Below are 25,573 nucleotides of genomic sequence, written 5' to 3'. Positions count from 1 at the left end.
AGTGGGCGCTCAAAAATGGTGGTCTTGGATATACCTGAAGATCCGGATGAGACAGAATCGGTCCTAAGCAGTAAAGTTCTCGACGAAATTTTCGCTGGAAAGCTTGACATGCAATGTAAATCCGTGTGTAAAATTGATCGCCTTGGAAGGCCGGTGAAACAAAGACCGGTCATAACTTATTTCCAGGATTTTAATGAAAAGCAGCTTTTGTTGAACAACGCTTCCAAATTAAAAGGCACGAGAATATCAGTCCAGAATGACAATTCGCGAAGTACTCTGAGTAAGCGAAGACTTCTATGGTACAGTGCGAAAGCTCAGGAGGAGTACGGGAAAAAAGTCAGCTTAATTAATGACAGACTGCGAGTGGATAATAAGTTCTTCGTTTGGGATGAACAAAAAAATCCACAACGCAAATTCGTGGCAATCAAGGTACTCCTTAGAATGACTGACGCACTATGGTTGCAGCTGAACAGTTCGAGGTTCTAAACATTAATGCTGGCAGCATGGTTAACAAAACTAGGAAACTTGAATCGGTTAGCTTAAGTTGCAATCCCCATGTAGTTGCGTTGACCGAAACGTGGCTGCATGACGTTATTGATGACGCAGTTCTTTTCCACCCATCTTATCAGGCCTATCATCGTTATAGGTCATCGAGGGGTAGCGGGGTAGCAATTTTAGCAGACAAAAATATAACTTCACTACTTTTGCGTCAAGCCAGTTGTGATGGTTTTGGGTGCCCGATCACTCCATGAAAAGGGAGAAGCAGCACGCGGAAGCACAAACACATATCAGACTTGTATTGACGCACATAACACGGAAAACGGCACACACACGTGACAGTTCCCCAAGATTCCCCATAGATGACATGCAGCTATATCTATGTATCGGTGACCTTTAATTGGCCTACAGTTCAGGCGGAAGCGCGTGTCGCCGTGTCGGAGACCTCGGGGAACCGATGTCGGCCAGCGGGGTCGGCCAGCAGTGTCGGACAGCAGTGTCGCACGGCCGGGTCGGACGGCCGGTCAGTGGACGACAGCGTTGACTCGGATGTGGCGTAGTGGCGCGGACGGCGATAACTCCTATGAGCCAGATGCCCAGCGAGGGAGCTGATTTCCGTCCAACGCCGAACCTCGCGCACTGCTCCCGCCACGGGGCCACGGGCCACACTCTCGCGCCACGCTTTTTGAGGCGCCACTGCCGACGCTCCCAAATTGGTGTCGATGATGATGATAGTCCTCTTCGCCAATGAACGGCGCACTGTGTTCATATGTTTATGCTCCCGCGTACCGTATATTATCACACCCGTAACATTGAAGCTGTTACATTGAAACCTTCTTGCTGCGATAGAACATTTTCATGGTTTGCCGTTTATGGAGCCCCTGACTCACCTGAGCAATTATTTTGTGATCTTTGTGAACATGTTGCATCGTTTACAAGTAATAATGTGCTGGTTATAGGCGCTTTTCTTCTCCCACGCATAGATTGGGAGAATGTATCTTCCTTCACTGAGTCTAACTTGCACGTGAACTAGCTACGCGATATTATGCTTTGTCATAACTTGCAACAGGTTTTCAAACATCCGACACGCATTCACGGCACGTCGGCAACGGTCCTTGATTTTGTTTTTATAAGTCGATCCTTGGAAAATTTTTGTCTCCGTTGAAAGTGGCATTTCTGACCATGAAGTAGTCTATTTCACGTGCTCGTTGAACTCGTGTCGTGTGAATAAAACAACACAATTACTCTTAAAGACTTCTCTCGAGCTAATGATGAAAGCGGGCTAGATTATCCTGAAATACGCCTTGACAATTTCCGAGGGCATGATATTACTGTACTTTGGGGCATATTTTAAAAAATGTTAATCACAGCCTCAACAATATAATTCACAGCAAAACTAAACGAACATCTAAACTTACTGCCTGGAAAACAAGGGAAATGTTACACCTTAAAAGAAGAGTTAAGCGCTTAAGACGGCGATGTGGTTCACGTGACGCAATCCAAGAAATCCAGAATAACTTAAACCAAAAGTTTGGGCATGCTAAGCGTCGGTACTTCCAGCATACACTGCCAAATTTTATTGGCTTCGCACCGCAAAAATTGTGTCCCTTTCTAAGAAAAAAGGACAAGGCAATTAGCCATATTGTACTAGAGGGGAATATTGTCAATGAAAAGCACAATACTGGGTAATGTTTCAATCAATAGTTCCAAAGTGTTTTTCTAACTCTGACACTACTACACTTCATAACTGTACGCCATGCAACTCTGCACCTTATATTGTGTCGCTACCAGGTGTTGTTTCAATGCTACTTAACCTTAAAACTATATCCTCCACAGGTCCAGATGACATACCCAACGCTTTTTTGAGGTGGTATGCCTAAGCGTTAGCACCTTTTATAGTTGCTTTATTTCAAGTGTCCTTGTCTTCAGCTACCCTGCCTAGACTTTGGCTCTTGGCACGCGTTGTACCTGTACTGAGAAAAGGTGACGCCACACTAGTAACAAGTTATCGTCCTACATCACTAACTTCATTATGTTGCAAACTACTTTAACCTATCATAGCTAAGGAAATTAATAAGTGTATAAGGGATAACTGCATACTTTCTTCTTGCCAATATGGTTTTCGCTAGGGTTTTTCTAGCGTAACGCAATTAAGTTATTCATAATTTTGCTAGTGTTCTTAACAGGGTCGGTCAAATTGAAGTAATATTTTTAGATTTTAGAAAAGCGTTCGATCTCGTATCATTTAGCAGGCTTATTAATAAACTAGAATAAGTTAACCTTCCAACCTACTTCGTGAATTGGGTGGCTGCTTATCTGACAAACCGCATGCAGTTTGTTTCAATCAATGATCACTCATCCAACGAACTTAGAGCATCATCTGGAGTGCCCCAGGGCAGTGTACTGGGCCGTTTACTATTCTTGATATACGTTAACCACATTACAAATGAAATATGTTCCCCTGTTCAAATTAGATTATCTGAGGATGATTGTGTACGGTATAATAAAATTACCTGCCATGAAGATCAGTTAGTACTTAAAGGCACACTAAAGTGAAAAACGATTTCTTCTGCAACAGTAAATTACCGTTCTACAACACCAAATACCACTCTTACAACGATAAGACGATAAGACTTAAGTTCCCGCACCTTGGGGCTGTGACGTCTTGGATTTTGATGGCATCTTCTAGGGCGCACTAATTAAATATAGCGGTACAGATTGACTATATTGTGTTCTAAAAGAACCAAATACTAAACATGGGCAGTTTCGGGAACCCTTATTCGGCCAACGCGGCCGAAATGCGAAAACATACTTCGGAATCCCTCACGTCACGCTGACGTACCAGCACTGGGGTTTCGGCGAGAAATGCAAATACTGATACTTGTACCTTCATTTTCTTATCTAATAATCAAACTATTTTTTTTATATGACTGCCTGCAGGGTTCTCAAACAATGCTTCATTAGTCTAACCTGATTTATTGTTTCGCTTTAGTGTCCCTTTAACTCCATATTCTCCTAAGAATTCTATCGTGCTGTCGTCAGTGGAGCATGCAATCAAATACCAATAAAGTACCAGTGTATATGTCAATAACTAAAAAGAAAATTTAAAAAAGAGCTGTCGTTTGTCTACAAACTACGTTCCGAACTGCTTGCGGATGGCAGCTACTACAAATACTTTGGAATCACAATAGCCAACAACCTCAGCTGGAGTACTCGCACCTCTAACATGTGTAACTCTTCGTTCAGGAAACTTTGCTTTCTTAGACATAAGCTAAAACATACACCTCCTAGAACTAGGTTAACGGCTTATACATCTCTAATTCGACCTAAACTCGAATACGCCAGCATTGTCTGGGATCCATATACAAAAACTAACGCCGATGTTCTTGAAATTATACAGCTTAAAGCTGTCAGGGTCATTTATTCTCATTATTGTACAAGTGACTCTCCTTCTAGTCTAATCACGCAGCATATCATTCAGACTCTACAATTACGAAGAAAAATACAAAGACTAACATTTCTGTGCTCGCTCAAGAATAATCTCTTGTCTATAAACCCAGGTTCTTATTTAAAACCTCTAACAGCACGTCGAACACAGCATAGTCAATCCGACTATTCAACACCTCGTAACACCCGACCTAGACTTCTTAAATATTCTTTCTTTCCACGCACCATCACAGATTCCAACAACCTACCTTTTTGACAGTTATTTAATGCCGATTTTTTAGAACATATATGTCTTCGACATCACTGGCAATAATGTACTGCGAATTTATATCTATCTTATCTGTTTTCTTGTGTTCGGTTATCCTGTGTCTCATTAGCTGCAGTCACGGCCTCGTAATATTTTTATATGTGTTTGCGTGTGTGATGTCCTTCTGATAATTTGGTTGTGTTTCAAGTGCGTAAACAACTTTATATATCATTGTGTTACTACGCTTCATCGCTCTGCATTTGATGTTGCTATTTTCTAATATTTGTATGGTTGATATCCTTTTTCTTTTCATTTCGCTGCTTTTACAATTATTACTCCTCTTTGTTGTTAGGTATATGATCTTGTTATATACTGATACTTGTACGCGTTGCTTGGATATATCTTTATGTTCTTTTGCCCCTCCTGCTTGGAGCCTCTTTCAAGCCAGCAGCATTATGCAAATAAAAAAAACCGTTATTCGTTTTCTATTCCAAAACATCACATCAAAACATTTTTTTTATCGTAGCATTAAATATTCCGCTCTAAATAGCGATAAAACCATGGTCGGCACTGACTGCATCTCATTCAGCTGTAAAAGTCAGCGAAAATCTCTCTACGGAAAAATGCTGTCTCTATTTCATGAACTCTGCACAAGTGTTATTGAGGAAGTTGCAAAATGTCTTAGATCTCCATAAATATCCCCATTTTGTTCGCTCTTTATTGGCTTTCATGTGTGCTTTACACAACAACAATTCTTGCTCTTTGTGCTGCATTGCAGAGCTGTCGCTACACGAAAACTTTCCTTTCATTTGCAAATTTCGTAATATGTAACCTATTAGAAACGTCTACTTTAATGGTTGCGAAACATAGCTTTTTTGTGCTTAGATGGAGTAGCATATGCATCTGACTATGTTAACCTTTGCTTATACCATTAAAATTTCTTTCTGCCATGTTTGCGTATATCCTGTACATCTACAACGCATTGATAGTGTCTGTAGTAGCCGCCATACTTGGCTCAATACGTTGGAGAACCACCTTGAGAAGGACAAGTTACCACCCACAGTTTCAACATGGTACGTTCCTTGAGTGCCACGAAACGGGTGAAGCGCGTCAACAAAGCTGTATTACTTTGTCAGAAGGTATATAAGTTTCGCAGTAATTCACATGTACGTGTTCACGTTCACTGGGGACAAGGGCACAGCTCTGAATCGTTCAGTGCTCCGGCAGATAGCAAAACACAGGACCAGAAGAACACGCACAAACTGTCACTTCTTGTTCCAGACTTATTCGACTTATTCCAGTCCGGGGGAAGCACTCTGATGCCGATTGCCTATCACGCGTCCCATTGACCCGCTGCCGCGACATGATGAGGAAGACGACGCCTTCCTTGGAATTATAAACGCGGAAGACTTCGCTGAACAGCAACGAACAAACCTGTAGCTAAAATGCCTCGTCGAGTATTGGAAGAGAACACGGACGTGGTCCCTAGGGAATTTAAGCGAGGATTTTCTCCCTACAAAACAACCTTCGCAAAAAAGGACTTCGCACCAGTCCGCACCAATTACCTTCTTGTTGTTCCCCCAGCGCTGCGGCCAGAATTATTGCACGCCCTTCATGACGATCCGACCGCAGGGTACTTCGGATTCTCCCAGACGCTATCGAGGATACGAGGATACAGGAAAGGTATTACTGGCCGCGCCTGGCCGCCGATGTCGCCCGTTACGTCAAGACATACTGAGACTCTCATCGAAGCAAGATATCACCGACAAGGCCAGCGGGATTACTACACCCGGTCGAGCCTCCTTGCCGACCATTTAAGCAGGTCGGAATGGACTTGCTCGGACCCTTCCTACGGCAACATTCGGAAACAAGTGGATCGTCGTGGCGACGGACTACCTCACCCGCTTCGCTGAAACGAAAACTCTGCCGAAAGGTAGCGCAGCTGAAGTGGCGAAATTCTTCGTCGAGAACATCCTGCTGTGACATGACGCCCCAGAAGTCCTCATCTGCGATAGAGGAACGACCTTTACAGCAGAGCTCACCCAACCGATTCTGTAATACAGCCAGACAAGCCAGAGGAGGATAACTGCGTTTACCACCCGCCGACGAATCGCCTTACAGAGCACCTGAATAAAGCCCTCGTTGACATGCTAGCAATGTACGCGGACGTCGAACACAAGACTTGGAATGCCGTCCTGCCTTACGTAACGTTCGTTTACAACACGGCGGTGCAAGAAAGAACACGGCGGTTCAAGCTGCTTTACGGCAGAAACCCCACGAAGATTGTCGACGCCATGCTGCCGGACGTCACCGATGAAGAGAATCTTGGCGTCGCCAACTATCTCCAGCACGCCGAAGAAACCCGACAGCTCGCCCGCCTGCGGATCAAGAACCAGCATAGGACCGACAGCCGACTCTACAACTTTCCACGACGCTACATCGAGTACCAGCCTGGCGATAGTGTTTGGGTTTGTAACCCAACACGCCGACGAAGACTTAGCGAGAAACTTTTACGCCGCTATTTCGGAGCCTACAGATCATCCGGCGCTTTGGCGCACTCGACTATGAGGTCGTGCCAGACGGCATGTCGCAATCACAGCGGCGCCGCTCACGACCTGAAAGTCTGCCTTGTGCGACGTAAGCCTTATTGGGACTTCGCGTAGCTGATCTTTGAACTTTTTTTTTTTTACTGTGTTGCTCTGGACTTTATTTGATGAGTGTCCTTTTGTGTTTCGCTCTCCTATTATGTTTGTAGCAACGGGACGATGCTTTCTGAGAGGGGGGCATTGACACATGGACTTGTTTATCTATTTCGGGTGAGGGCTTTTCACCATCTAACAAATGCTATCGCTGAGTGCGGGACGCACCTACTAGTATCGGAAGTTTCTGGAATGTTATTGATTGTTCTATCCGCGATCTGTTGTCACCGAATCATGCGTAATTTGATAGCATGTATGCGCGACGCGAATGGTGTAGAACTTTCTGAAAGACACGCGGGCACCAGCGATTGCTCAGAAGGTTTGGTGGCTCGTGTATAAAAGCCAACATGATTGACCGGTAGATCAGGCTTCGACGATCGCTGACTGTGCTCACCGCTATCGTTGTAGCCTGTTCTTGTGGGTCCATGTTCGCCCAATAAACATTTGTTTTGTCTTTCGCAGTATTGCTACTGTTTTCCTTACCTTCACTATCACGTGACAATACAATGTCGGCTCACAGGTGCCTTTAAAGCGCACCAATCTGTTGACGGTACGGTGAATTACACTGGGAATTTCTTTTTAATCATGGAAATTTCTCTATAAACAAAAGGAATAAAAGCGGCGATGGTGGTGCTTTTACAGACGAATTCCTGGGCGAGGCGGTCATACTTTGCCGCAGATAACGTTAGCTCTGGAAAACTAACTAACAAATACCTGTTCATTAACGTTTTGGTTGGTGCCTCGGGGGCAGTTGTCTAAAAGGCAAATTTGCAGGCTGTGACATTTTCATGCACACCCATCGTTTCAAAAAATCTTGAAAGCAGCACCTAATTCGATGTACTCCTAATCAAGTTCCAAGGCTCAATCGAGGCAATATAGATACTGAGCGCGCCCCACAGCGCGCCACACGGCAACACCTTGAAAAAAGGTGTGGGGCGAAGTTTTAATAATAGCATGCCGCGGCAAATCCTGACCTGGCACACAGCCACACATGCTTGCCAGGCAAAGCGCGCCGTATACGTGTTCGCCACGATTGGCCGAGACGTTCGGTTTCAAACTTACTCGCGCTTGTCGTCCCGGGGAGTGTCGGTCTGATAAGATAGCGGGGTCGCGTTTTCTGCGCTCCCGTGGCGCTCGGTTTCAGTATTACCTGGATTTACCATTTAAATTCGATTATACTTATATCGAAATACATGCGAGTCTGAAGGTAAAAAAAAATGTGGGCGCATTGAAGTGCGACAGCCTTCAAATTCGTAATTTCAATAACTGCCCCTAATGCACTAATAGAAAAGCTAATTAATAAATTTTTGATAATTTTTCTTTTGAAGCGAAAGCTATTGGCGGCAGAGAACGTTCACCTCTCCTTGGAACTCCTCTGCAAGAACGCCACCTTCGCTGCACTTATAGCCTTCTTTTTTAAATGTCCATTGTACAAAAAGAAACACCTTGTATTTAGCAGATTCGACGATGTAAGTTATTTTCCTTGGTTTAGCTACTAAGTAGGTGTGTTTGCCCACTCTTGGCCAGTCCTCAAATATGGGTACGTCCCACTTCGATTCCTACATCAAACCTGGACATTTCATATCGGCTCAGAGATATCTCTAGAGCACACCAATTTGTCAATAGAATTGGGAGTTATACTGATACAAGAACATCATTGACCTTCTTTTCCGGGGACTGCTTTTTACCTGCTAACAACTGCTAAAGTTATCGCTGGACACAAGACACGCCTGTACGTATCGGAATTTTCTCGAATGTTGTCGCTGGTTCTGCTTCTGTCTGTTGTCTACGTTGTCGCCGAACCTTGTCAAATCAGGTGGCATGCGCGACGCGAATAGGGTTCTATACTCTAGAACGCGCGCGAGCACCAGCGAATGAGGGAGAATCTCGGACGAGTCATCAATAAATAGCCGGCGCGTTCGATCGACGCCTGCGCTCGATGTGGGTGTGGTAGCCAGAATGCAACTTATTTTGTGGGCACAAGTTCGCTCAATAAAGAGTTATTTATTTATTTATTTATTTATTTATTTATTTATTTACATAATACTGCAGGCCGTGTGGCCTAAACAGGAGGGGTAAGGAGACAAATAAAAAATACACGCACAAAAGGCAGAATTGCTAAATATAAAACTTAAAAAATGAAACAATATAGCACAAAAAAGCAATGTCACTTAGGAAATACTAATAATATGAGTCCGAGTTGATTCAGGGGAGTTCAGATGATGGAAAGGGATGAGGTTCCATTCTTCTGTAGTTTGAGGAGAAAAAGGAAATTTAAACTCCTGGCAATGTAAGGGGAGAAAGCGAGGGATGGGAATGACCGATTTCCTGTATGTAAAAAGAGTTATGTATGGACTGGGATCTAAAGAAAATTTACGGTTTATGAAGGAGTAAAGGAACTTCAGGCGTATTATCTTTCGCCTCGTTTGAAGGGGGCGAAAGCGAAATGCGAAAACACCCGTGTACTTAGATTTAGGTGCACGTTAAGGAACCCCAGGTTGCGCAAATTTCCGGAGTCCTCCACTACGGCGTGCCTCATAATCAGAAAGTGGTTTTTGCACGTAAAGCCCCATAATTTAATTTTTTCAGAGTGTGAAAACCATTTGTTTCGTGAATACCAGTTGTGCCACTGTCTGATTCTTCACGGCCACCACAACGTGCCAATATTTCCCGGAGTTTTGTTGATTTGCTTTATTTGTTGTTTTACTTAGCCTTTCGGTATGTTCCACCGGGGGTGTGCCCGTTCTTGCTCAATCCTCTCGAGTGGCTATGTCCCACTGTGGTACAACAGGTGGCGGAATAACTAAATATTGCTTGATTCGTGTAGCGCATTTCTGTGAGTACACCTCTCATCCCAATTCTTCCCTCAACAACCATCATACTATTTGTAAAGATTGGATGCGCTAAGTAGACGATCACAAGAAAGCAGACGGGACAGGCGCAAACTAACAACTGAGGCTATGGACTGATTTTTAAGTGTTTCCCTCGAATAAACCTCAGTTATTAGTTTGCGCCCGCCCCGTCTACTTCCTTGTGATCATCTACAAAGCGCATCCAATCTTTCCAAATACAATGAACCAACTTGCCCAACAACGCATCCTGCTAAACCGTCATACGTCCCCTCCGTCGTTGTGACATCGTTGCGTATGAACTGCATCCGCCTTAATTGTAGTTTACATTTCGGCGTAGCTTGTGAGCGATGTAGTGTATACATAAACATAACACAAAAATTGCATAAATTCATGCCTTTGTCACAAATGAACATAAAAATTACGTGACATAGCACATTGTACACGATGAAAGTAAACAAAATTGTACGCAATACCGTTAGTTGTAAAGCATGTCATTAACCGCCTTACCAAAGCTTCGCTTAAAATAGATTCCAACTTGCGAGTTCGATCTAGATCTTTATTGTTGTTGTTGTTTTTTTCACAGCGGAGCTGTTAGTCTCTCGGTGGTCGGCATTTTTCGTATCCGCGTCTGTTAGCAAAATCTTGGGCCGATCCCGGCGGCTTTGCAGGGTAGGAGCAGTGGCACGTAGCCTCCATAAAGAAACTTTAAGCACTCGGCAAAGTGAAGCGAACAGTGCATACGTTCTTTAGAAACACGCATATAACATACCTAACAGCATTGGTTTCAATAAATAACAAGCACAAAACAAGCATCCCTATCACTTAATCGATGATAAGGCGCTCCTGATAACAATGCGAAGCAAGCACGTAGCGCTCCCCGCATTCGTTTCTAGGTAAAGAATACTGTTGGGCAAGCTGCTGCGGCGACGGCAGCTTACGACGTGGGTAGTGACGTTTCTAGCCTTTCGTATATAAAGGAATCAGCCTCGCAACTGATTTCATTGTTGTTGTGGCACCGCTATGGGTACGCAACGCGCAGTTGCCACTCCCGAGTAGCAACGTGAATACGAGGAGCCGCAAAGGGAAAAAGAAACGGCAATATGACAGCGGCGGCGTGCTGCCAAAATTACCATTCATCATCATCATCATCATCATTATCATCATCATCATCATCAGTCTGGCTATGCCCACTGCAGGGCAAAGGCCTCTCCCATACTTCTCCAACTACCCCGGTCATGCGCTAATTGTGGCCATGTTGTCGCTGCAACCTTCTTAATCTGATCCGCCCACCTAACTTTCTGCTGCTCCCTGCTACGCTTCCCTTCTCTTGGAATCCAGTCCGTAACCCTTAATGACCATCGGTTAGCTTCCCTCTATTACCATTATCATTACTCTAACCATTACTCTAACGCAATAAAGCATTGCGTACCCCACTTAGCACTTGTAGGGCTGGTTTTCAACAGCTTCACTGGACTTGCGCTTTCGTGCGGGGGGGGGGGGGGGGGAGGAAACGCGTCTGCAAGGCAATTTTTTTTCATCTGTATTTCTCCCCTAGATGAAAGCGTGCCTCGCGGTTGTGTGGGCAACGAGTAAATTTAGGATAATCGCACTTCACTGGATGCTATGACAGTGGGGGAAATATCCGGGCCGAATTCACAATGGTTTTATTTCGTGAGAATACTTTGTGGTCGACCAACTGCCTTCGCAATTATATGGTCGCATTCACGATTGACGGACACATTATTTTTTTTTCACGAACCTCATACGAACTCCTCCATGAATAGGTGCCCTGATTTTGCAATGGATTTCTGACGAGTTCATGTGGAATTGATTTTCACCAAAACAATGGGAGCGCAAGCTTTTATACGAAAGGTTGCCTAATGTAACTAGTTTCTTTGTTCTGACTAGTCGGCACAGGTATGATGAATTGTGCGCGAGAACGCTGGTTTCGGGCGAATTGTGTAACAACTAATTTCGTGATTCTTCAGCTGCCTCCCACTTGTTCTGTGCACCATGTGGAAAAGCTTGAAGTACTACGGGAGGCATCTAATGTCATGTTCTAGTAGTGTTACTCCAGAAGAAAAGCTGTGCACACTAGACTCGTTCAGCGTTATGTGCAGACGCTTAACATAGCACACGACTGCAGTTGCCACAAATAGTGAGTCCACCCAGTCGAAAACGCACTTTTGGCAATATGTGTTCATGAAATGAAATATTGTGTAGCTTTACAACGCTTATCTGAAATTCGTGCAAGAAAATCGTCTTCTTCTAAAATTCTATCCATGCGTTCAGAAACATAAAATTATCACGCTGCTTAGGAAGGAATAAAATTGGTAGGGATTCATGATATGCTGCAAGGCAGACGTGCAAACACGGACACGAAAAGGACAACACAAATGCCGACTGTCTTCGATGGGTGCCATCTGACGTAAGTAACCAATACTACACTACTATGGCTTTTCTTCAAGTCCGCTATTGCCGTCTACGCTGCGCATTTTAACGTTGCATCGCCAAGTTTGCGCGCATATCCGTCATATTTTAGCGAAGAAACAAAAGGATAGGCCAATTTAAAAGCGTGGTTTTCTTTGCCCACTTAGCATTTTTCTTGCACTTCTTTGTCACTTCGCAGTACTTGGCTGAAGTTGGCCTGCAGATATCAACCGCTACGTCGGCTGCAATCGTACATCGTCTTAAACAACGCGCTCGTCGAACATTGAGCCGACTGTACCTTGACGAGACACCGACAGGCTCAGTGCAGCAACACTGTTATTCAGGCTTAATTGTGGATAATCGCTTCTCTTGGTGTCCAGCGGTTAAATTTGTGCGCCGCAAATCGCAATCCTTCAAGTATGTGGCCGCCTACATTGACTACTACAAGTGCCGGCTACGACCAAGTTAACGGCCCTGCAGGTGTACCATTCATCTGTACTCTCAGCAGTAACGTCAGGAAGATTTACATTGGTCTATTTCTTAAAATTGTGTGCCGTTAGAAAATACCACAGGTATATTCATGGTGCAGTACGCTTCTGATAAAGCAGGTGCGAATGCTTGGATATGTTTTCTTGACGCAATTAAAGTTCATGAACTTAGAACGCATGTGCCCAACCATGCACCCCTGCCTTTACAATAAACCCTCCTAGATTATACAAGAAACACCTCAGCGCCAAGGTACATCACAAAACACGTGCTGGAACATTGTATGCGTTGATTTCTGAGCGTTGGTGGCTACAGGCTTGGTTTCCTGCCGTCATTAGGAATGAAAGGAGCGCATACCAAGTGGCCCAAGCAGGTAGGATGCTTCTGCCGGTGGGTCAGCGTAAGAAGGACGGACGGACGGACGGACGAACTTGTAGCACCGCTACAAATAATGCTTTTCGCCATATTAGCAGCTGCTTGGGGGAAAGCACTGGATAATTGTTTCAGTAATTCAAAATGCGACCGCCGCGGCCGGCATTCGATCACGCGCCCTCGGACTTAGCAGCGAAACGCCAAAATCACTGCGTTAGGTTGGCTAGAACTTAGAGGTGTGAAAACCGGCCTCTCCAAGCTTGTCGGGATACGCGATCCCTTCAAAGTGACACTGTCGTCGGGTGCGCTGGGCGACTGATAAACAGTGAATTAGGGTTTGATTTGTCCTACATGCGTAAAAGACAAATGAGTCAAGAGAAGGTCGCCGGACTGATGTGTGCGGACGACATTGTGCTACTAGTGGACAATGCAAGAGATTTACAGACACCTGCAAATATTTGTGGCAACGCAAAGAGAAATCTAGGCATTAAGTTCAGCACAGAGAAATAGGGGACTATGATCTTTAATGAAAAGACCCGTAATTACGTTGTGTCAATTCAACAGCATGTCATGCACATAGTCAAACAATGTAAACACCTGTGCGCACATATAAACGAACGAAAGACTTACTCAATCACCCACCAAATAACCTTACAATAGAGGGGAAGTGCAATGCAGCAATAATCAAATATAAGCACTTTGCGACCACAACAATTTTGAGGTTGTAGCGGCCGTCCATCATTTCGCCGTGCCTCGCCGTGGGGGTCATTGCCCCTTGCTCCGGAAATCCAGTTTGCCTTCCGTGAAAACCCTTGCTCCCTGCCCCCTGCTCTTCCTTGAAATGGAGGCGCCTGCCATACCCGAGCGCAACCACAGCCACTCCGCAAACCTGCTTTCACTTTTGAATAAAGCCAGTCGAATCCCCGTTTTCAAGCTGTCAAAACGTGTATTCCTTACCTCCGCTAAACCGAGCTCCCGAAAAGTGCTGAACCAGGATATTTACGTTTTTTTTCAACACTAGCCATGTACGACGCTGCTCCTACTCCTGCTGAAAGAGATTACGCCATGATTAGGTCTCCTGTCATCGCCGCAGAACTTCAGCTTCCCAGCGTTTGGCCCAAGAATCCCCGAGTTTGGTTTATGCAACTAGAGGCCCATTTTAACTCCGGCGCATCACTTCACAGAGAGCAAAGTACCTGTACGTCGTCGCCGCGCTACCCTCCGACATCGCCGATGCCATAGACGACTTCCTAGCAGGTACGCCTTCGGCTACAGCTTACGACGGCCTGAAACGCACGATCCTGCAGCGCCTCGAGGCATCGCAACAGAGTAGGCTCCAACAGCTCCTCTCTGAGGAACTCGGCCACCAACGACCGTCAGAAGTCCTGCACCGGTTGCGTCAGTTACTGGGTGAGCACACCACAAACAAGAGCCAGCTTCCAATTTTGCGCGAGCGGTTCTTACAACGCCTCACACAGTCTGCTCGCATGGTACTGGCGGGTTCCGACGAGATGAGTCTTGATCGGCTAGCTGCACTCGCTGACCGCATATGCGACTGCCCGTCTGCGGCACAGCTACCTATCGTCGCTGTGAGAGACTTACAGCCAAGAGACCAACCCTTGCGCCTGGAGGCAACAGTCGATTGCCTTACCAGCGCATTGGAGATGCTGACGACAGGTGGCAACACTGGCAACCAACTTCGGCGCAACCATTCGCTTTCACAGTTTCGCAGCGCACCTAGAGACTCGCCGCGGCAGTTGAGCTGGTACCGCCGTCGCTTACGCGACATGCAAGTCGCTGCGCCCAGCCCTGTTCGTGGACGGGAAACGCATCGCCCAGTCGCTAACGGCGGCATGCGACATCGGCCCTCGCGCAAGCCGCCTATTCTTCGTGGTCGATCACATCAACGGCACCCGCCTCCTCGTCGACACTGGAGCCGAGCTGGCTATCGTTCCCGCCACGGCCGCAGATCGTGAATTCGGCAAGTCCACATCCACGCTCACCGCAGTGAACACTGCCATCGCGTCGTCTGGGCTCCAGTCAATAACGCCAGACATTGGACTGTGGCGCTTGCTTAGATGTATGTTTGTGATCGCCGACCTCAGCTTTGCCATACTGGGAGCGTACTTCCTCAGCCATTTCAACCTAGACGTGAGTGTTCACGATCGGCGCGTCAAGGATAACGTGACATCCCTCGATGTATTTGGCCTGCAGTCCAACCTCGCCTCATCTGGCATTCGTACATATCGTCCAGTCTCAACGTGTGACAAGATGCTTGCTGTGTAACTGCCACTCACGAAGCCCCGAAACGATGCGTTGCCCGTGAAACACAAGGTGGCGCATCATATCACCACCACCGGCCCACCTGTCGCAGCCCGGCCACGGAGGCTCGCTGGACGGAGGTTGGAAGTCGCCCGCCGTGAGTTCGAACACATGCTTCACCTCGGCGTTATTCATCGTACCTCCAGCGATCGGTCTTCACCGCGACATCTGGTCCCAAAGCGGCACAGTGGCGACTGGCGGCCTTGAGGTGATTACCGAGCTTTGAATGCCGTCACTTCTCCAGGTCAATATCCCCTTCCCCACATACATGACTTGAGCGCCCGTCTAGTAGGAACCAAAATATACAGCAAGATCGATTTGATTCCTGTAGAACCCAGCGACACACCGCAGACATCAGTCACCACTCCGTTTGGCCCATTTGAGTTTGTCCGTATGCCTTACGGTTTGAATAATGGGGCAACAACTTTTCAAAGGTTCATGGACGAGGTAATGCGCGGACTCCCGTTCATTTTCGTCTACTTTGACGTCATTTTCTTCGCATGTCGCACAGACGAAGAGCACAAAGGGCTCCTTAGCCTTCTATTTGAGCGACTGGAGTAACACGGCTTTGTCCTAAAGCCCTAGAAATGTGTTTTCGAAGTTGAAGCCTTGTATTTTCTCGGCCATCGCATTTTACACAAAGGCATCAAGCCATTGGAATCACGAGTGCTGCGGGCAATCGAGGACTTCCCCTCACCAACCTCATCCGAAAGTTGCGCTTGTATCTGCGGCTCATAAATTTTCACAGGCGCTTCATACCATCCCGTGCGCAAGTTCTTCAGCCGCTTACCGACCTGCTAATGGTACCTACCGCTTACTTTCCTCTGGTCCTCGGAGCACGAACACTCCTTCCAGGAAGACAAAACGCGGTTGCCGACTGCAGTGTTGCCGATTCATCCGTTCCCGACGCGCCAACTAGCCTTATGGTAGATGTGTCGACAATGGCAGTGGTCGCAGTACTTCAGCAGCACGATGGCACAGACTGGAGGCCGCTGGGCTTCTGAAAGCGCCTCAAGCCTATGGAGGCTCAATGCAGCACATTCGGGAAGGAGATGTTGGCCACCTATTGCACTGTCAAGCATGTCCGTTTTTTTTTCTCCTAAAGGCTGTAGCCTTTACATTCGGACTGACCACAACCCGTTGACCTTCGTTTTCAAGAACAACAGTTCCTCGTACTGAGGACGTGAGCTTCGGCAGCTTTACTTTATTTCAGAATGTGCTACGGACACCCGCCATATCTCTGGGACCGAAAATCAGGCGGCTTGCGCACTGTCGTAGATCGGCGCTGTGCCAGCTGGCCCTGTGCATTTCCAAGCTCTCACCTTCATCCAGCAAAACGACCCCGAGCTGCGCCAACTGCGGGAAAAACGCTCGTCGCTCCAGCTTGCGCATGTGCCGCTTCCCTACATAACAACATTGGTCGCGTGCGACACATCAATTTCGCTGGCCAATATTCGATTCATTGGGTGGGCTAAGCCATCCCGGCATCAGAGCGACACAGAGGCTTATCACAGACTGCTTCGTCTGGCCAGGGATTAACAAATATTTTCGAAGCTGGGCAAGAAGCTGCCAGCCTCAAGCGTGAAAGTGACCCGGCACACGCGTTTAGTGGTGCAGCTGTTGCGACCACCAGAGAGCCGTTTCGATTACGTGCATTTTAGTTTTACCGATGCGTTCAAGGGACTTACAGTTGAAATACAATATCATGTTATATGTGATTTTTGCTAGAAAGCATTCCTGCATTGAATGCTTTGAATACTTTTGCAAACACTGAACAGCGTTCTTGATCCCTGCTGTAATACTATCGGTCATCTGTCGCAATTCCGAAAGTGGTGCTCTTCCTTTTTTTCAAAGTTCGATCTTTCATATCGTGGCTACTGCATTATTTCTGACTTTCCTTTGTCATTCATAGTATCATTCTTACAACGATAGGAGGGGCTACTTGCCATTTATATTTTTAAAACACCAGTTAGCGCTATTTGCCTGGTGATTCAGCGGTCAAATAATATTCTTGAATATAACTAACTGAAATAATTGACAATAATTAAATAGGAGACGAACGTAAGAAGATAGACAAAGACAAATGCAGATTTGCAACTTATTCAGATCCGCAATCAGCTGCGCGTGTGCGCTCGTCTTTCTCAATCTTACACTCGTCTCGCCTTTAACCACGCAATCTTTAAAGGTGCAAACCTGCCAGCTTGCACACCTGTCTGTTATATTTTCGGTAAGTCAAAAAAATGAATTTAGTGGTTGAAATCTTGAAAGTGCAAGTAGTTAGAAGATACTGTCAACAAGGGTGGCATTTTTGAGCATCCGCATACGGTGGCACTTCTTTGAATTTCATGTGACACCACCTGCAGCGCGAAGCGTGACAGCGGCGAAAGGAAGTCCCTTACCTCGACATATGCGTTGTGTCCGTCAAGCCAACGCAATAAACAAAGCATACTTCGTAAAAGTGGATACAATGACGTAGAGAAGGACTGTTCGTGCTTCTTGGCATGCAAAAAGGAGTGATGGGGTAACACATGCCATGCATTTTTATGGCGAAGTTGTTCTCCTTTCCTAAATATTGTGCGGGCCGAAATTTATTCTGGTAAACTAGGAGCGCGGGGATGCGTTAGCGCTTTTTGAGAACTTCACATAGCGACAAGCTTTGGCTGATTTATGAGATTCTAGTGGCTAACCTTTCATTTAATGTCGGTACTCATCATAACATTCCAGTTGGTAAGCGAAATTTCAGTTTGTTCTTTTGGAAAACGCACAGGTCACAACAACAACGTTGATTTGTTCCTGCTGGTTTGCTAAAAAGCAGCATTTGTGACCTCATTCATGAATCTTAACTTTCTGTGAATTTGGCCTTTTGCTTTTCGTCTAAACGGCTGCCACATAACTTCTGATGCAGCGTCCTATCAGCAGCACGGCCGCTTTGTTTTTCTTTTCCTCCAATGGCTCGTTGTCTAAGCCTATACAAGTACAGGGACAACGGCGACAAACTGTGACCTTAGATGGCCTTGCGTATGACCTTGGCCTTGACTAGGCGAAGAAATGCTTCGCATTTGAAATTATGTCAGAAGGTTCATCATCGCAATAAATTGGCAACAGGTATGGCACAGTGTGGGGTTTGATGTCGAAGTCGCGTTTTCAAAATTCGCTGAAGCATATCCCAAAAGAGGACGGCGTCTTTGCAGCTAATAATATGTTCGATTGCCTCCGGCACATCGCACTGACGGCAATTAAGAGAACAAACGAAAACACTTTTTCATTGTAAGCACGTTTATACCGGCGAGGAATCAAAATTATTTTTTTTTTATTTCGCAATACTGCAGGCCCTCTTCGAGTCCATGCAGGAGTGCTTACAAGATGGAATACAGTACAAAAAAAGTACAAATTGAAGCTCCTCTATCCACAACAAAGGGCATTTAGCACGGAGATAAATTAACATAGTCAATAAATACACACGTTCTGCTTAAATGAGCGGTTCATGAAGCAGGAAAAACAACGTTTACGATAAGTATGCATCGGCAAGAGGCTGCATATGAAATACAGGTAACTTCAGTTACTTATCATCATTCGAATTCCAGATTCTCAATACTGTCAATAAATGGGTTGGCAGATGGGCAGTTTACGGCTCTAGAGGGTAACATGCTGAGCTCTTGAAAGAAAGTTTTTGTGTCAGGAGGAATAAACATTTTGCGAACTCTTTTTAGTACATCGTCCATTGTATAATGAGCGGGAAAAAAGGAAGAGGAAAGCTTAGACAATGCATTCTTGTATACTGTCTTGCGCGACGCTGCTGGGTACAAGTACTAGATGGAAAACCGGGCTCGAAGGAAGTAAACTTCATGAATGAACCCCCACAAGCACGGGCTTTCCAAAAACTTGAAAAAAGAACACTAAATTAGGTAATGCATCACAAGATTAAGCAGCAAGCGACGTTGGGCTAGTTCATATGGCATGCTTTTGAAGTTGCGAAACAGCGCGGCGCCTTTGTTGTTTAGTTTCTGTCAGTCCTCGTCACACCGCGCTTCCCGGTTTGCCACTTCAAGAGAGAGAGGGATATAAGGAAGGCAAGGATGTTAACCAGTCAAGAGTCTGGTTGGCTACCTTACGCTGGGGAAGGGAGAATGTGAATAGAGAGAATGGAGAGAGAGAGTTAAAGGGGCGTGCACAGACAGTCATTGAGTGAAAGCCGCTCGTGCAAACCAGACGTTCTCTGAAAGCGCAAAAGTGCCTTCACCGCCTTCTGAGCCGATGATCGGTTGGGATCGTGCTCTAGTACTGTCTGTTCACCCAGAGGACGATCATCTAGTTTCCTCAATGTGTTGGACAAAGATTGTCTTTGTGCTTGAAATTGAGGAAAGTGGCTCAATAAGTGGTCAATTTTCTCATCGCATCCGCAAACCTCACATGCAAGACTGTCAGTCCTACCAATTAGTGCTGAGTAAGCTTTTGTGGAGGCAAGTCCCAGCCACAACCGATACAGAAGAGACGCTTTGCGTCGGTGCAGTCTGGCCGGAGTTCAGGACTGCACTTCAAGTACATAAAATATGTTACCTGCACGAATGACCGAATTATCTGATGTGAACTATCACGAAAAAAGAATGAGCGAGAAACTATTGGTCCTACGAAAAGGTGCACTGATCCCAGCCTGCGCCAGGACAGGGTGTCTACCAAGTCGACATTTCCAAATACCCTTACTTTTCCAGGTTTTCCCTGAGTGGTATCGTAAGATTCCCTGACTGATAGATAACTTCGTTTTATGTCAAGACGGGATGACACTATGTCACCCGATGCTGTCACTCTCTAGTAACTACCTTAAAAACAAAGAAAAACTACTTAATCCAGTTTTAATAGTAGGAAGTAGTTTAAAGAAAACAAAATGGAGGGCTTGGTGAAATGCATAGCAAATAATATACCTTCGAAAAAAAGGTAAAACCTATTGCGAATCGACTTGGACATTGTAAAATACGAATAAAAAGGAGATGCATGCAGAAGCAAATATTTTCAATATGAGCTATTTCTATCAATTGATAACAAGCTCATTCGTATGAGGGCAGAACTTTCTGACAAGTAATATCCTCTTGCAACAGCAGCTAAATAAACGCCAACTGTTCTCACATGCTCTCAGCCCGCGCACAACGCCTCAGTTTAGCGTTTCGCAGCTTTAAAGAGTTTATTTGGTCTGCATGAAGGACACCTGCATCTCGGTATCAGCCAGCACTTTTATTTTTTGTGAGCTCAAGCTCCTTGAAAGAAGCAGTGGCACGATTTCTTTTCTGTTCATTCCTCAATTCGTGCGTCCTTTCTGTTCTTGTCTTCCTTTTGCCACGAGTTCGCCCCACAGACCATTTGAAGCATCGCCTTGGTCAGTTGTACACTGAACGTCCGATTCTCGGACTCCCTAGGGGCCGCGGAAACTTCCGAAAAATAGGGAAGTTCGAAAAAACGAATGCATGTATTTTACTGCGCTTTAAGGGCCCCTCACCAGGCTCCATAAAGATATTTGGTTATACGCTGGAGGTTGTTACGTGTCCTCTATTGAGTATTCTGCCGAAGAAGAATTTTCAAATCCGCTGAATAATAGCCGAGGTAGAAATATTTTAGTTCCGCTAACCCATGATTTCATTTCAGGAGGTGAGCTCCACTTCCAAGCGAGACACTCTCTGCACTCGCCCCATCTAGCCTCCGCAAGCGAAATTCCTTCCCTGCTTTCTCCCACACGAGACCTCAAGAATCGCGTGATGCATACATCATGGGCCCCGCCTTCATTTTTTTTTCTCCTCGCTTTCCTTTTTTTTTTTTTGCGAAGCTGTGCACTTGCGCTGACGGCGTCGCGCGCGAGCTGTTCTGGTTGTCTTGTTTTGCGCAGCGCACGATTTTGCGCACTGTGTATGAGGACACCTGACTGTCAGTATAAATCAGTGCTACACGAATACTGAGGCCCACACCGGTGGATCACAGAGCATGATCCTGCGTTGGAATACGGTAGAAAATGGCATAGTTTCGGTGTCTGCACGGGCGATTGCACGACATTTGAGCAAGCAAATGAAACGGAAGTGCATCGCTCTTGCTTCGGTGCGAAGTAAAAGAAAAACATGCAAACATTCGGTTTGTGTGTTATTATTTCTCTAAGCTTTATTTCGTCTATTCAAGCAACATAATACAAATAACAGATGTTGCCTTGATTAATTCTCGAAGACATGTGTCACCGCGAGTGAAGTCACAGTGCAGACACGTGTACGTGGGCGCACTGGCACGCATACATCATCCTCCGGCTTGGAGTGGTGTGACCGCGAGGAGAAGGAAAAACGGCGTTCGGTTTGAAATTTCAGGTCTTTCCGCGGTGCGTAGCGATCTAATTATTTGCAGACAAGACCGTTATCACGCAATGTATGATCTGCGCTTGTCAGCTCAAGATGGCCAGGCTTGGTGAGGGGCCCTTTAGGGCTCAAATCGCCGCAGGCACGTCCGAAAAAGTTCTGAATGCCTGCTAGTACACTTATTAGGCATATCGGTGCTCCTACTGGGACAGTAGATGGCGGGTGCACGCGTGTATAATTAAGGACTACATACTACAGTATGTCCCGTGACAATTCCCCTTTCCACACTTGTTATGCTTCACTGCAATAATTAATTTATGCTTCACCGCGTAGCAGTAGTGTAGTAAGGCGAAGCTAACTTTCGAAAACCGGCATTATGCAACGCGTCGTGTTTTCCGAGTTTCAAAGCCAATTGCGAGGATCACAAAAGCGGAGTCGGTGACATTGATGACAGCGGCGAATCGTTTTACTGCAAAACACGGCGTCGAACAGCAAGGAGCTTGACAGCGAACGTCCAAGCAGCTAGCCCTAGGGTTGCCACGGTGGTGGCAACTGCTGCCAGCGGATCTGCGTGCGGGAGTGCTGGTTCGAGGCGGCTAGGTAATAAAAATGGCGGAGGTGGTGGCTTTTATTTAGATTATTTACGATTCCTCTGTATTACTCGAGCTACGTCGGCCGCATTTCGATGGGGGCGAAATGCGAAAACACCCGTGTACTTAGATTTAGGTGGACGTTAAAGAACCCGAGGTGGTCCATATTTCTGGAGTCCCCCACTACGGCGTGCCTCATAATCAGGTCGTGGTTTTGGCACGTAAAAAAAACCCATAATTTAATATACCGCGACTTTCCTTCCCTTTCAAAAAAGTTACACCTAATTTTCCTTCATAGAAGCACACATTTCCTGAGTTTTCCGTATTTCCAGACTATTCAATATCCCTGAGGATTCTCGATTTTCCTGGTTGGTAGACATCCTGCAGGATGTGGGAACGAAATTTTTTCGTTCTTGTTTTAGTTTCGTTCCCCTCAAATACGTTCCGTCGCGGTTATGCTCCGGAACGAAAAAAAAAAATTATCCGTAACGGTTCACAGCGGTTTTGGCACTTCAAGCAAAAATTTTCCAAGCAATGTAACGATCAAAACATGGTATTTATTTTTCTCAATAAGTAAATTATGTATTCTGAGATCGCGCTCAGTGGCTTGAGTCGAGGCACTGAGCATGATCTCAGAAGCAGCATGTCATCGAGTGTACTTGCTGAAATATGAGACCGCAGTTCCGATAAAAAACGAACCCAAACGCACATAAAACAACGATAAAGCTTCGCTCTTTCATCCTTCGCTGTGCTTGCTTGCTCGGTTACGACGAGGGATGCCGACGCTCGACGCAGGAACGGGCGCCTAAAAGGTGCAATCTAAAACGGGCTGCTTCCGAATGTCGACGCAAGCGCTGACGTCATCAGGCTGCGGCGGCGAAGCGGAGACAGCCTGCTCACGAGGACTTACATGATGCACCAGCGCTATCGGAACTTGGCGGCAGAGCGTACGCGGAAGCTTTTCGAGCGTCAGCTGCTCGGCGCTACCTCTGTTGGTGCCATGAAGCACCATGCACAGCTGTCATATCCTTCTGGGCTGGACCACGGAACTTCATTTTCGGCGCATCATGGCACCCTTAGTGACCGACCACTGTCTTATAAAACTGACGGTTCCTTAAGGCAACGCTAACTTTGCATCGCCTTTCATGCCTCGAACTTCGTGACGTTGTTTTAACACGTGCACCGCTGAAGCGCTGAACCAACAGCAAGACACTTGTATAGTCCTCCTGAAAGCTACCAATCTGAATATTCTTGAAGAAGTTTAAATGTGTGCGCACGCTTACGAGTGTATTTTGTATCGGTTGTATGTTCACGGCTTCTGTTGTGTCATCTTTCACCCTGCATCTCAACCGAGTAGCTTAATAGGACGTCCGTAAAAACGGACGTTAAACGAAGACGTTAAAGCCAGCGTCTCTATAATTCTCCCGTGCATCCATTAGAAGCTTATAGCGACTATTCTCACGTAACTCTTTCTGAAGTTTTCTATTATTTGTCAGACTGTTTTGAATTCGATAGGTTTTAACAGATGGAATCACGTGCGTTGAACGACCCCGCACACAAGCACAAGGGACATTTTGTTTTCGCGGGATTCTTGGATATGGGAGAATTATGTGTTGAGGCTCCTCCTCAAATCTTTCAGCAAGGCAAATTCAGAAACTCCGCTTTGAACTCTGGTCATATTCCGGGCATGTATACGTGGGACTTAAGGGGACACTAAATAAACACGCTATTCAGCTATATTTACTGTAGCTGTGTTAGTAATTTAGGCCCCTAGACTACCGAAACAGCTACTCTTACTGTGAGAGGGCGGCTTGGTAAGCCATAAAAAACGCGAAAACGAAAGAAGGTGGCCGAGTGAAACTCTACCTTGAACCTACGCCACAAGTTTGTCGTGACTTCATCTATTTTGACAGCGTCTGCATTGATCTTGTTAATTTCTTATTGCTAAAGATAAATTACATTGCATTCTACAGAAGTCAAAGCTTGTACTTAGCGTTTAGATAAATTATACTCCGCTAATATGGCCAAATGGCCCTTCCATCTTTTTCGTGGCGCATTGCAGGTCAGCGCATTTATCACCTGAGTAGATGCCATGTCAAAGGAACGGATCCATTGTCAGATTCCGTGGTCAACGTTTCAAGCACCACAGGCAAGAAGCGAGCTTCGGTATAGGTAGCTAAGCGTTATGTATAACTGCGTGCACCATTGATGTGGCGTCGGTGGCAGCCAGATAAAAAAAATGCATTATTCGTCAAGCCCGTCCACGTTGTTTCTCCTTTTCGCTGAGGTTCTGCAGAAGCGAAATGGCATCACATCACAGCATCATAATTAAACTAAGCGTATAGAAGAATCTTCGCGAAGCTAAGCAAATTCTGTCTTAGATGGCACGCAATGTGTCTTGGCGACAAAGTGTGTCATGCGTACTGCAGGCGGGCACCGTGTACCCACTTCATCCTGCAGTGCGCTCGCGGCTAAAGGCAGGTGATGCTGCCCGCCCACTCTAGCTAGAATTACTGTATACGCCCCCACAGAAAGCGTAATTGCGCATTTGATTTCCGTTCACCGCTCTCACTTTCATACGCCAAGCGCCATCCATGGTTCAAAAAGCAATCATGCAGCTCGTGTTGATTGCTAAAGCACAGATAAACACAGTTGGTGATGGCAGAACGACCGCGTCACTATAGTTCTGCGCTTTACTTGATGGCGAATTCCAGACAACTGCTCCCAAAATTTGCACGTCTTTCTTTTCCGTTTAATGCGAAAATTACACTATATATATATATTTTTTTTTCTATCTTGGTCTCGCTACCATTTGCTGATTGTAATGTCTTTCGACAAATGTCACCACCCCATTGTTCGTAGCGAAAGATCCAGCCTTAGAATATGCCTCAGCTCATGGAACTAGATATTCCTGTTCGTTTAGAAGTAATCGAACGACTCTGGTAACTCACACGTGTTCGCAATAAAGTGGTCCTCGAGTGTCCCAAATAAGGCCTGTTGACTATGCCGGTCGATCACGATCCCTGATGTCGAGATGAGTTGGGCTCCTGCGACTCTGCGGAGTGGATTTCCTCACAAGCTTGGCTCACTTTTTGCGGCAGGTGTCCGACTTGCGCGCAACACTGCTCCCCGTGGGAGCATATACCGGGTGTGTTCTTTGGTCCATGCAAAAAAAAAATCGCCTGTGACAGATAGTGTAATTGCAGCCGTTGAGCAGGATTGCTCGTTGCGACCGACATCCGCCGCACGAGAAATGAAATGCATATTCAATAAACTTTCTTTAAAAAATCACAAATAAGTTCCCAGG

The sequence above is a fragment of the Dermacentor variabilis genome, chromosome 8 (genome assembly GCF_050947875.1).
Source record: "Dermacentor variabilis isolate Ectoservices chromosome 8, ASM5094787v1, whole genome shotgun sequence".
In the NCBI taxonomy this organism is placed as follows: domain Eukaryota; kingdom Metazoa; phylum Arthropoda; class Arachnida; order Ixodida; family Ixodidae; genus Dermacentor; species Dermacentor variabilis.
This window is presented reverse-complemented; position numbering follows the sequence as displayed.